Here is a 12,875-nt window from a genome sequence, read left to right as displayed (position 1 = left end):
TGTTTTCTTGATGTTCACTTAACCTTTATATAAAACTCTCTCTTATACATGTGATTCTGTGGATTTGTTTCTCTAATGTACCCAGACTAACACAACTGATGACCTGAGACTAGCATATACTTGCTATTTTTAAGCTCTCTCGGCCTTTTTATGACATGTATTAGTCTATCAGGTATGGCTCTTCCTTCATAAATGATTGTAACAAAGTATAGCAACATCTCTGACACTCGTGGCTTGTATAAGTTTGTGTCCTATCACTCATTATGAAGATGTACAATTTAACAATTCCTGTATTAGAGAGTGATAAAGTGTCCTACACATGTATAACATCCTCTGCCCAATAGTGTGTTACCATTGACTATAATAATGTCATCATCATTAGTTACCTTAGGCCCATGGGAATGATCTATGATGTGCTACAACACAATGGCAGTCTGCAAAAGTGAATTAGGGACCTATGGAAACCATACTTCTATGAATGGGTTTTGAGCTCTTACTTGATCATGGCCCCTAATGTAATAAGATCAATTCATTCTTCTGGCTTTACCCTGCCTGCTACTAACTTTCATGAAATCACTGGAGATATTGATGCCATAGCAAAGTGTGGTGAAAAAACTCAGATAGCGCCTGGGTATCAGGAAAAATAGCATCTTGGGTCTTAAAGGCTTGTCTCAAAACAAGCAGCCATCTAATTGAGAAGTCAGCTAAGTCCACACAAAAGAAACGCACCAGCGTCTGAGAATTTTAAGCAATAAGATCCAAACCTGGAGGAGAGAATGGTACCAGTACCTAAATTCTAAACACCAGTTTGCAGGCGATGGATGAAGGTGGAAGCCCAAAATCCATTTGCAAGGTCCCTGCGTGGATTGAGTACTGAATAACCATAATATCTGAATAACTGAATAACCATACTATCGGAAAAAGAGCATTGTAAAGAAGTTCTTAGCAAATGTACTTAGATAGGAATGTAACACATTGCCATTCAATTTCCTTGGGGCCCATTTGCAATTTGCTCTAAAATTTTAATTCGGCTTGCCTTTCTTTAGATTGATATCTTTCACTGTTTCATATAATCATTGTTGTTGGGTCCTTCTTTTTCCCTTTTTCCTTATTCTTGTTTCCTATATTTTTCTGTATAGGGAAGCCAGGATTTACAAAGGCAGTAACTGAAATAATAATTACCTGAGGGCTTAAAAGGGTTGGAAAATGAGAGGGTTGGAAAATGAGAAGTCAACATTAATGGGTACAAGAGGGAAGAAAAGGTTCCCACGTTGATCGTGGTGATGTTTGCACAACCCTTCCTAATATGGCTGAATTATTGAGTTGTATGTGCTAATTAAAGCGCAATAAAATTAATTGGACAAAAAAGAAGTAATGTATAGCAATGGAAATACCACCTGCAGAAGTCTATAGACCTAGATGTAGGATATGCTGAGAAACAACAGCTTCACATATTGAGAGTTTTTGTTTTTTAAATAGAGGTTTCTCTGATTCACTTAGCCTAAGTGTATGTTACGTAGTTTGTTGTAAATTGATTCAATTGATGACTTAAAATGTCAATAGTTACTTATTATGAAGATGGTTTCATCTTTGATATCCATTATATCTTTCCTCCAAATTAACCAGGGTTGATTTTTTTTAATGTGTGTGTGTGTGTGTGTGTGTGTGTGTGTGTGTGAAATAGTCCCCGATGATGTCAAACTTCCCCACTACATCCATCAGAATTTCTTGAAAAAGCAAAGTGATAAAGTATGAAGCAATCACCCACGAGCTGCACCTGGCTTCTATATAAATATACGGAAGATTGATTATTTATGCCATTTCTGTCAAGCTCATGTCTGTCTTTGTTTTCACAAGCAAATTTCGTATTATGTTGAAGAGGCTACAACACCCAGCTAAGGTAGGGAAATCAAGTTAGCCTTTGAACCATCAGCAGGGATGAGTTAAACCCAAGTTCAGCTTCATTTCCTTCCCATTGCCCTTGGATAAAAGAGGGCAGAGATTGAGGCACGTTCAGTGGTGTTTCTAGTCTAGAAAATGAAGATGGTTCTGCTGAGAGGAGATGCGCTCTATGGATTGGTTCTGGATAAACACGCCCAAACTTATTCAAAGCTCACTTTCCCTTGCTTATACACTTTTGGACTAGCAAGGTAGCTCAATTGAAGCAAGTGATTGAGGGCTAATTGGACATTATTGATCATGTTTGTGCAAATGTCATTGACAGACCATTTCTGGATTAGCATAAGAATGAATTCTGTAAAAAGAAGAAGAAAGAGATGAATTTTGTAAACAGTACCCGCACACTAACAGCACGCACCAATGTAGCCAGAATATGGCTCATCAATAAAAAAAAAAAGTAAGTCTTTTAAGGATTGGGCTTGAGTCTCAACATTCCCTTGGGACAAAGTTTCAGGTTAAATTTTCCAAATCTACCCTCCTGAAACATCTGGATAAAAATCCAATTCACCTGCTCCTTTGGTTTCTACCCAGAAGAATTCCCATGGGCACAACCTACTGAAAGATGAGCCTGCTTGAGGCTGTGCTTAATGCTGCCCCCAGTTCCTCCCACTTGGGATGTCTGCCCAGCCGGGATGGTGGATGATAAAATTTCCCAATTGCTGGTTATCGATGTATGTCTCCCTTTAGGAAGCACTGAAATACATTCCCCACCCCTCCCTCTGGAGATATTGATCCATGTGAAGAATTTAATGCCCTTTATCCTTATTCCCTACTATGAAAGGATAGAACGCAGGCTCAGCCACTTGTTGGGCACTCACCTGTGCTGTGCTGAGCTCTGTACTTACGCAGATGTTCTCATTTAATTCCCGCAGTGCTCTGTCGAGGGAATACTACTTTTTGAAGATGATAAAACTGAGAGTCATCGAGAGGGAGCCACTTTGATATTCTGAATGTAAATCTTACATGGGCCCAAATCCAAAACCCTTTTGAGAGCTTAGATTGCTTCTTATTGGTTTGGTGATTTTTTTAAAAATAGGCTCACCTATTGCTTCATCATTAGAGAATGTTGCCAGCACCGTTGAAGCTTAATTATGTGAAAACTCTTCTGTGATATAACACGATGCCCCAGTACCACGAGAGGTGCTGGCAGCCAGAATGCCGGTACAAGATCACAGCAGCTGGCCAAGAGGCATATAAACCACTGCATAATCATGCCTCCCTGTGCCTTGCTTCTTCTTGTATGGATGAAATGTTCTCAGTGCTTGACACCCAGAACACAGGTACTTCCATGTAGCTAGGTACCAGATGTAGTAAAAATAAATCAATACAAATAAGGATACCCAGTTATATTTGGATTTCTGATAAACAGTGAATACTTTATTTACCATAATTATGTCCCATATAGAAATTGAGACGTGGCTTGTTTGTTTTTCCATCTGAAATTGAGATTTTCATTGGCAGCCTGCATCTTCTGGCAATCATACCTGTAGTGAAATGAGTATTACAGCTCTTGGGCCCACCATAGTAATCAATCTCTCTGTGGGGAAAGACAGCTTACCTATAGTGAGAGGTATCATGGTACCTACTTCCGTGAGGGCTGGAAGACTGAAAGCAATTGCCTATGTAAAGCAGTAATAGATGGTACAAAACGTATGTCAGTGCCCAACTGTGCTTCACCGGATTTTTAATGGCTGTTTTGTCTTTTGTTTTTAATTAGACCAGAAGGCCTTTCTTCTGGGGCACTTCTGCGTGGAATCAAACTGACAACCTTCGGGTTAGCATGTTACTAGGGCCATCGTGAAACTCCAGTACACGGTAAATCAAAACCAAACCAAATCCACTTCCAGAGAGTCGAATCTGGCTCACAGAGAGCTGATGTGGGATTTTCAAGATGGTAACTCTCCAGGGTAGTAGACAGCCCATTTTCTTCCTCAGGGCCGCGAGTGGGTTCAAACTATCGATGTCACAGTTAGCAGTCTAGCTGCTAACCCACAGCCACAGGGCCAGGATATGGTCAGGGCTCAGTAATTATGCATTTGTTAATCCATTCTCTACGAATAAATTGGCTTCTTAACAGGAAGCTAACCTGCTTCTTTCCCCTTGGTTGAATGAGTTTACTGTTGTTGGTCCTCCAAAATCGTACTGGATTTTTGATCTAGCACAGAGCTGCTACCACGGAAAGCCATTTCTGGTATACTCTGTAAATTCCATGCGGAACTTTAAGACCACAGCTTTTTTGTTTTTAAGATCATTTTATTGGGGGCTCTTATAACTTTTATAACATCCCATATATCAATTGTATCGAGCATATTTGTACATATGTTGCCATCATTATTTTCTAAACATTAAGTTTCTATTTGAGCTCTTGTCATTAGCTCCACATTTTCCCCTCAACCCCCCCAAGACCCCTTCATAAATTATAAATTATTATTGCTTTCATTTATTATAATGACTGCTATCTCCCTTCATACACATTTCTGTTGTTCATCCCCTTGCGGGCTGAGGGAGGGTGTGTGTTTATGTGTCGATCATTGCTATGGGTTCCCCCTTCCTCCTCACCCCCAACCCCCTTCCCCTTCCCCTCCTGGTATCACTACTCCTGTTTCTGTTACTGAGGGATTTATCTGACCTGGATTCCGTGTGTCGTGAGCTCTTGCCTGTACCAGTAAGACCACAGCTTTGAACAACAATAAGCAATTTAACTCTCAATCAGGTACGGTTACACAAATAACATAAAAAGGATTTCAAAGCATTTGTAGACAAATGGAATTTAAAATAATAGAAAAATTTCACAACTTTTTAAAGATCCCTCATATACATCAACTCATTTAATCCTCTTTGCACCCCAATAAAGCCATTATTCTTTGTGTTACAAGTGAGGTCCCTGGGACACCGCTTGGTGGAGCTGCCTGCTATACTCGGGAGCTGCCTGCTATACAGACCCCCAGCCGTCGGGTTCCAGAGCACAAGTTCTTCCCCCAGCCAGTCACAGGACACCATCTCAGGTGTGGCTGCATGTGAGCCGGCCTTTGCAACTTCCCACAGCACATGAAGCCAAGGTAGAGATTCGGAGCTGACCAGGGAACACACATAACAAGTGGCCCTTTAAAAGGGTTGATTGGGCCTATTTGCTGTTGTTGAAGTAAATGTTGGCTGGCAGCCTGGCAACGCTGTCCTTGGGTACTCAGGAGGGGGTGACTTTGTAGGGCTTCGGCCACAGCCAGTGCTTTGCAGAGCTTCCCATGGAAGCATCTCTGTTTAGGGTGTGTCTTCCTGTTGCATAGATCACCGGACACAGTGAGGGTTAGTGCCTTACCAGGCGGCCATTGTCCGCTTAAACCAGGACTCCTCAGAAGCTACCCAGCGAAGAAGCCATCTCATGACTTTGCTCAGCCAATGCCCGTCTGCTGATTAGCAGAGCTAAGAGGTTTGAAGGACCTCCCTGGACCCAAGTGGATTTCAATTAGATCTCTTCTTTAATACTTTTAGAAAATAATGCATATTTTAAAACACTATTAAACTATGACACATTAAAGTGTCAGCCCTTAAAATGCCCGCAGTGGGCAGGAACTAGTCTATGGAGTTCTGCGGCACTGCACAATTATCCTGAAGTCTGCATTCACTTCCCAGGCAGCCCTCCAGTGGTGCTCCAGGGTAGGAGAGTGGCCCTTAGTGCTTCAATTATTGTAGAACGTACTAGGAAGAAATGGGAATAAGGCAGAAGAAACAGGCTTTATCATGATCCTTCAATATATTTTACCTTTCCTATGGGAAAAATGCCAAGATCTTTGCTTGAAAAACCTGAATTCAAGGAAGAAGCTAGTGGGGGGATACCTTGAGCTCATTGCCACTAAGACTTTAACTAAAAGTCATGGTGGAAATGACTTACAAATAGCTCACAAAATACACAGCTAATCCAAGTCTCGCTACTTTCTGAAGTGTATCTATCCCTAGATCAAGCCAAACACAAGAGAGAGCTAAGCGAATTCAATCATTTGATCAGTCTTCCAGAAGAGAACGTCCATCAGCTATTGGCACTTGTTAGAAATCTTGGAGGACACAGCCCGATACAGCTCTTGCCCCACCTCCCACGGAGTTTTCTGGGACAGTGCCTCCCCTGGAAGCACATTGTTTCTTCATATTTGTGTCGGGAAAGAAAAAGTGTGTGAGGGTGTGTCTTAGTTTCTTAGAGCCGTTGTAAGAAATATGACGAAGTGGGTAGAGGTCTTTAAGAAATAGAAATCTATGCTTCACAGGTCTGAAGAGTAGAAGTCTGAATGCAGGGTGTTGGCAAATTTATCTGTTCATTTCTTTGTCTCTTTCAGCTTCTCATACCCCGGATATTTCTTGAGTTCCTTTGGCTTGAAGAGGAATCTTCATAGGAGCACCCTTCTTTTGTTTCCCTCTGTGTCTCTTCTCCTCTTTTGAAAGAAACTGCTCAGATGAATTAAAACTCTACTCTGTATCGAACCATCCCTTAACTTGTAGCACCTTCACAAACACTATCTTCAAATAAGGTTATTCATGGGAATATGAGATAGGACTTCACATCTTTTTGGATGTAAGAATCAAATAGATAGCAACATATGAACATATGTACACTACTACCAGTAGCAGTCATCTTGCCGGAAGCCATTGTGAAGAAGTAATTAAAGCAATTGGTTGTTAACCAAAAATTGATGGTTCAAACTCAGGAGAAAATAGAGCATTCTGCTTCTGTAAATATTCACAACCTTGGAGAATACAATTCAGTTCTACTCTGTTCCATTAGGGTAACTATGGGTCAGAATTGAGTCTCAATCTTAGTATTAACGTCTCAGAATGTACTGCCAATAGTAGTATTACACTTGTGTTTTCAAAGTGATGAATAATAGGAGGGGAAGGAAAAGCATTATCAAATCAAATGAGGTGCTAAGTGCTGTAGGCAGGGGATTGCACCAAGTCCTCAGTAAAAGCAGAAATTAATATGTTCACTTTCTATCTTAGGAAGTTGAAGCTCGGAGAGTCACATACTCAGATCACACAGCTGTGCTGGGGCTGGTATTCCCATCCAGGCCTACGTGATGCCCAGACCTTGTTCTTTCCAGGACCCTACGGACAAAGGCAAAAGTCTGGCTTTGTTTTTGTTGTTGTTGTTTTTGTCTTGCATGCTTGATTCTCTCAACAAAGATTAAAGGCAACAGAACTTATGACATATTTCACACTCAAATCTCTGGATAAAATTTCATTCAAGAGGTTTCTGATCCATCCCTGACGCTTCCACACACATACACATGATTTAGATTCTGCATGTTCTTCTCAACATTCTCCAAATGGCACTTGTCATTCTCCCATGCAAATTCACACTCATTCCAAATGATAATGACCCTGAAAGACAGTAGAACTGCCCCTGTGGGTCTCCAAAACTGTAGCTCTTTACAGGAGTAGAAAGCCTCACTTTTCTCAGGCCGAGACACTTGTAGCTTCGAACCACTGGCTTTTCAGTTAGCAGCGCAATGCATAACCCACTCCCATTAGTGCTTAGTTGTCTCTAGGCTTAATCTACTCTTCTTATATCTGTAAGTGAATAGACTTAAGACACACCTTCCATTGATATGGCTCATTAACCAAGCCAAGCAAAACAAAACCCAGTGGCCAAATGAGATTCCATCAACAGACATAGGAGTTAGACTCCCAATACTATTCGGCAAGTATGCAATTCAATTCACAACAGTGTTCTTCATTGTCTTGCAGCTGAGACCCAGGAACACATCTGCTCCAGAAGGCATATGCCTTGCATGTGATTTCATGATATTGTTCTCTAGTTTGAGCATTCTTTGGGGCCACTTTTCTTTGGAATAAGGTACAAATATGCGATAAGCCACTAAAATTAGAAGCTTGCTATCACTCACACTCTGACAAATACAGGAAATGCACCAGAAATGACAAGTTATCGCATTTCAAACTAAGGATATATGGTTTAGCAGTGAGACCATGGAGTTGAGGACACTCACATCATGTGTTGGAAGTAAGAGGATGTGCCTCTTACAAAGGTAAAACACATGGGGAAGCTGCCACATGTTTGCATCTCTTAGTTGGTATACCAGAAATACCACAAGTGAGTAATTTCAACAGACAAAATTATTTTCGCACAGTTTTGAAGGCTAGAGGCAAAAATTCAGTGAGTTAGTTTTAGAGGAAGTCTATCTTCTTCTCTGCGTGGCGGTCCTGATTTTCTCAGTTTCTATTCTTCTCTTTCTAGTGCTCTCCATGTGACCGCCATGTTTTCCTCCATTATCCATTCTTTCTTTGTGCCTATAATGAAATATCTCATTAATATAATGAGGAAAGCTTGTCCCAAATGATAGTCCATCCACACGTATACAAAAATGCACAGCTATGAACTCACCTTGGACTTGTATGGACCCTACAGGACATACGGAATTGACCCAGTGGGTTTCCAAGGACCTAAATCTATGTAAAGCAGAAAACCGTATCTTTCTAAAATGAAGCACTGCAGGTTTCAAACTGTTGACCTGGTGATTAGAAGCCCAATTCTTAGCCTGCTATGCCATAAGGGCTCCTTATTCACACGTGTTAAACACTAAAAAACAAACTTGCTCCCATTAAGCCAATTCTGACTGATCGTTATCTTATAGGACAGAGTACAACCGCCCCTATGGGTTTTCAAGACTGTTAGTGTTAAGGGAATAGAAACCTCAGCTTTTTCTAGAGGAGCATCTGGTGGTTTTGAACCGCTGGCCTTGTAGTTAGTAGTGCAACTCATAACCCACTATGCCATCAGGGTCCAGTCCAGAGGTACAGGGGTTATATTTGGGAGTGATTCAATTTAATCTATAGCATTTGTGTTTTGGGATAGAAACTGCCTATTGAACTTGCAGTTCTAAGATAAGTTGAAAAATGGAATGCCAGTTACAATTAAGTTAAACTGGAAAGGTACAATTGAGATGAACTCAAGAAAGAATGTGCCAGGTTGTAGGTAGCAATGCAAAGGAACAGAATGAGTTCAAATTGTTCACTGTTTGAAAATATGGAGGATTTTAGAAACGAGGTTACTAAAGAGCGTGTGAAGCAAACATCATATGGGTCTGTCACTTGATTAGACTGCCAGGGCATAGGTTAAATAAAGGATATGGAACCCCATAAAATTCCCAAGTAATCAAAGGACTTCATCTTGCCAATCACATTATGGGTGTGGCCAGTCCTATTACATTTAAACACCAGAAAGTAACCGCCATTGAGGTGAAAGAGGATTTAGAGGAGAGTCAACTAACAAGGAAAGACATAAAGACCTGATTACATGTTGGGAAAAAATGAACACACACACACACACACCGCTCACTCACCACAGCATTAGGTGTGCTTGAGAACATATGCGTGGCAAAACAGCACTCCTGGTGGATTTGAACTGCTGACCTTGTGACAAGCAGCCAAACTCAACCCACTATACCACCAATGCCCCTTAGAGTAGAAACAAGAGGTATAGATAGTCCCTGTGTTAGTCGGGTACTTTAGAGAAACAAATCCACAGAAACGCATGTATAAGAGAGAGTTTTATATAAAGGTTAAGTGCACATCAAGAAAACAGCCCAACCCAGTGCTGCCCAAGCCCAAAAGGCCAACATTAACCCATATGTCCGATACCAATCCACAAAGTCCTCCTCCATCTCACAAAACACACACAATAATGCCGACTGCAGGAGGAAAGCCGAGTCAGTGAATGTGTAAGCATCTCAGCACTGGCAGGGGTCTCCACACGGCTGCTCCAGCACCCAGGGCTGCATTGGGGTAGGTCCATGTGGCTTCTCCTTGGGGATGTCTTGCAGGAAGTGAGCCTTGCCAGCTGAAGCAGGGAACTGGCTAAGGCAGCTGCACCCTGGTCTGACCATCAGAGAGCAAGAGACCCGAGAACTAGAAACGTGAGGCTCACTGAGCCATTTATCTCTCCACCCTTCAATTAACCCTAAATATGTTTATCGGCTAGCTTGGCACAATAAACTAACCCAGTCCCCTACTTGAAAGAAGATTCTATTCATACAATTTCATTGGTTCTGAAGTAAATAAAAACTCATTTTTTATTTTAGTTTTCATTATGATTGCTGATTCATGTCAGTCTCTTGGAACTTCCAATTTTATTCTTCTTTGGAGGTTGGAACCATTTCTATAAATATTGACTAGCTAACATTTGAGAATGATAACATCAATAAGTTATATAATGCAACATTGTATGAGAAATCAAAATGCACTACTAAAAAAATCCTAGAAACCTTAAACAAACAATATTAAAATTTACAATGATTGTTTAGTGCTATATCCTTCATCTATGCACTTCGGAAGGTAGTATTACCATTTCTCTCCCCTTTCTACCAAAATTCTGTGCTCTTCAATTTGCAACACATCTAAATGGAAGTTTGGGCATTCTGGAGAGAGTCCAATGATTCTCTTTTCCGTGTTCTTTGAGCTTGGAGAACAAAACGAAGTAGGAAGAGCAAGCTCCGAGTTTAGAATAAGTTGCACAGGTTTCCCAAGACATGTACATGGATAGTCTTTGTTAAATGAAAGACACACACAAACCTGCTGTGAAATTTCCTGAACCTTTTCTCACTAATGAAGTCAATAATAGTCTTAAATTTGTTCCTCCTTATTAGGCCCTTGATGGATGTTCTAAGTCCTTTCTGAAGAGTTATGAAGATTGCCCCTTGTTATTGTGGCTGGGATTTGTTCAATGGTTCCTGGGCATCGTGAGCTTATGTACCATAGAGTGAAGCTCTGCCAATAGTGTGCCATCCATTTTTTTTTTCAATGACCATCCAATTTTGCAAACATGATGTCCTTTTGTAGGGACTGGTCCCTCCTGATAACATGCCCAAAGTATGTAAGACAACGTTTTGGTCGCCCTCACTTCTAGGCAGCAACCAGGCTGTGTGTACTCCAACAGGGATTTGTTGTTCTCCTGGCAGTCCTTGGGGTTGTGAATATTCTCCACTAACACCAGACCACAAAGGCGTCAATACATCTGTGTATTCCTTACACATTGTCCAGCTTTCCTAGGATGCAACTGAAAATACCTTGGCTTGAGTCAGGCAGCCTTTAGCCCTCAAAGTGCCACCTGTGCTCTGTAACACTTTAAATAGGGCTTCTGAAGCAGATATGCCAAAGGCAATGCAGCACTTGATTTCTTGGCTACTGTTTCCCTGAGCTTGATTTTGGCTGTAAGGAAATCAAAGTCCTTGACTACTGAAATATTTCTCTATTGATCGTAATGTTGTCTATTCGGTTGTGAGGACTTTTGTTTTGTTTTCATTGCGTTGTATTCCTTACGGAAGGCGATACTCTCTAATTTTCATCAGCAAGTGCCTCAAATCCTCCTTGCTTTCTCCAAGCAAAGTTGTGTCATCTGAATATTGCAGGTTGCTAATAAGCCTTATTCCAACTCTTACACTGTGCTTTTCTCCACATAGCTCAGACTCTTGGATTATTTTCTCAGACTACACATGGAATAAGTATGGTGGAAAGAAACACACCTGGTACATACCGTATATACTTGTGGATAAGCCGAATTTGTCAGCACATTTTTAATGCAGTTTTTGTGGCAAAATTAGGCGCCTCGGCTGAAATTCAGGTTGGCTTACAGTCTAGTCTATATGGTACCTTTTCTGATTTGAAACCATGCAGAACCCTCTTGTTCTGTTCACACAGGTATCTCTTAGTGATGTGCATGAGCACACTTCTGAAATTCCCATTCTTTACAAGGCCATCCATAGCTTGCTACAAATCCATAGTTTGCTATAAATACACAAATGCCTTTTTGTGTGTAGTCAGTAAATAAATCACAGGCAAATTCTGATGTCCTCTGTTTTCAGACAAGATACATCTAATACCAGCAATGGTATGTCTCATTTCATGTCCTATTCTGAATCCAACTTGAAGTTCTGTCTGGCAAATCCCTTTGGATGTACTGCTGTAACCATTTTTAAAGTGCCTGTAGCAAAATTTTACTTGGATTTGCTATTCATGATATTTATGATGATATCTCCCTTCTGTTGGACTGCTTTTCTTTAGAATGGTTACAGATGTAGACCTTTTCCAGTGGCTTTACCAGTTAACTGCCTTCCCAATCTCTTGGCAGAAATTAGTGAACATGTCCAGTGCTGTATTTACTTGTTAAAATATTAAATTGTCATTTTGTTAGTTCCTTAGGACTTCTTTGTTGAAAGTATTTTTGTTTCTGTTTTTTATCATAGAGTACCTTTTGAAGTAGTTGAATGCCACCAAGTTCTTTTTGGTGCAATGACTTTGCATTCTACTTTCTTTTATATTTATTAGTTGAGATTTAATACATATATCATTTCATATTTCAATCACATCAAGTAGAATGTACAATTGCTACCACAATCAGTTTCCAAACATTCTTTTTCTACATGGACTCCTTGACATCGTCTCCCTTTTACCCTGCTCACCCCCCACACACACACTGCACCCCTTATGATGAAACTTGTTGACCCTGTAAATTCATCAATACTGGGCTCCATATACCAAAAAATGGAAAGCAGATAATGCAGCTTCAAGAGAGTAACCTCCATTGACATAATACCTCTGTGATAGACTCTAATATGAACAAGCAAAAACTGAAGAAAACAATACAAAATATAAAACTATGGAGGATTGTGGAACCCAGATCAGGTCCAGCCTGCATCATAGGGGGGATCTACCGAGAAATGTTTAGCTGTTCAGGTTAGATTTCTGCTTTTGATGTTCGATACTCCTCTCTCCTAAGAACTTTGTTTAGTGACCACTTTCTGTCCATACTTCAATTTTAGATAGGGGGACTTCTCTGGAGGCTTATTTTCTAGGTTTTCCACCAACGACTCTTGGCTCCCACTGTGATACAACGCCTTCAGCACATCAGATTCTCA

Source organism: Echinops telfairi, unplaced genomic scaffold, assembly GCF_000313985.2.
Source record: "Echinops telfairi isolate 266 unplaced genomic scaffold, ASM31398v2 ScPeMD7_7409;HRSCAF=8447, whole genome shotgun sequence".
NCBI lineage: Eukaryota > Metazoa > Chordata > Mammalia > Afrosoricida > Tenrecidae > Echinops > Echinops telfairi.
The sequence above is the reverse complement of the archived record's forward strand: the minus strand, read 5'-3'. Positions refer to the sequence as shown.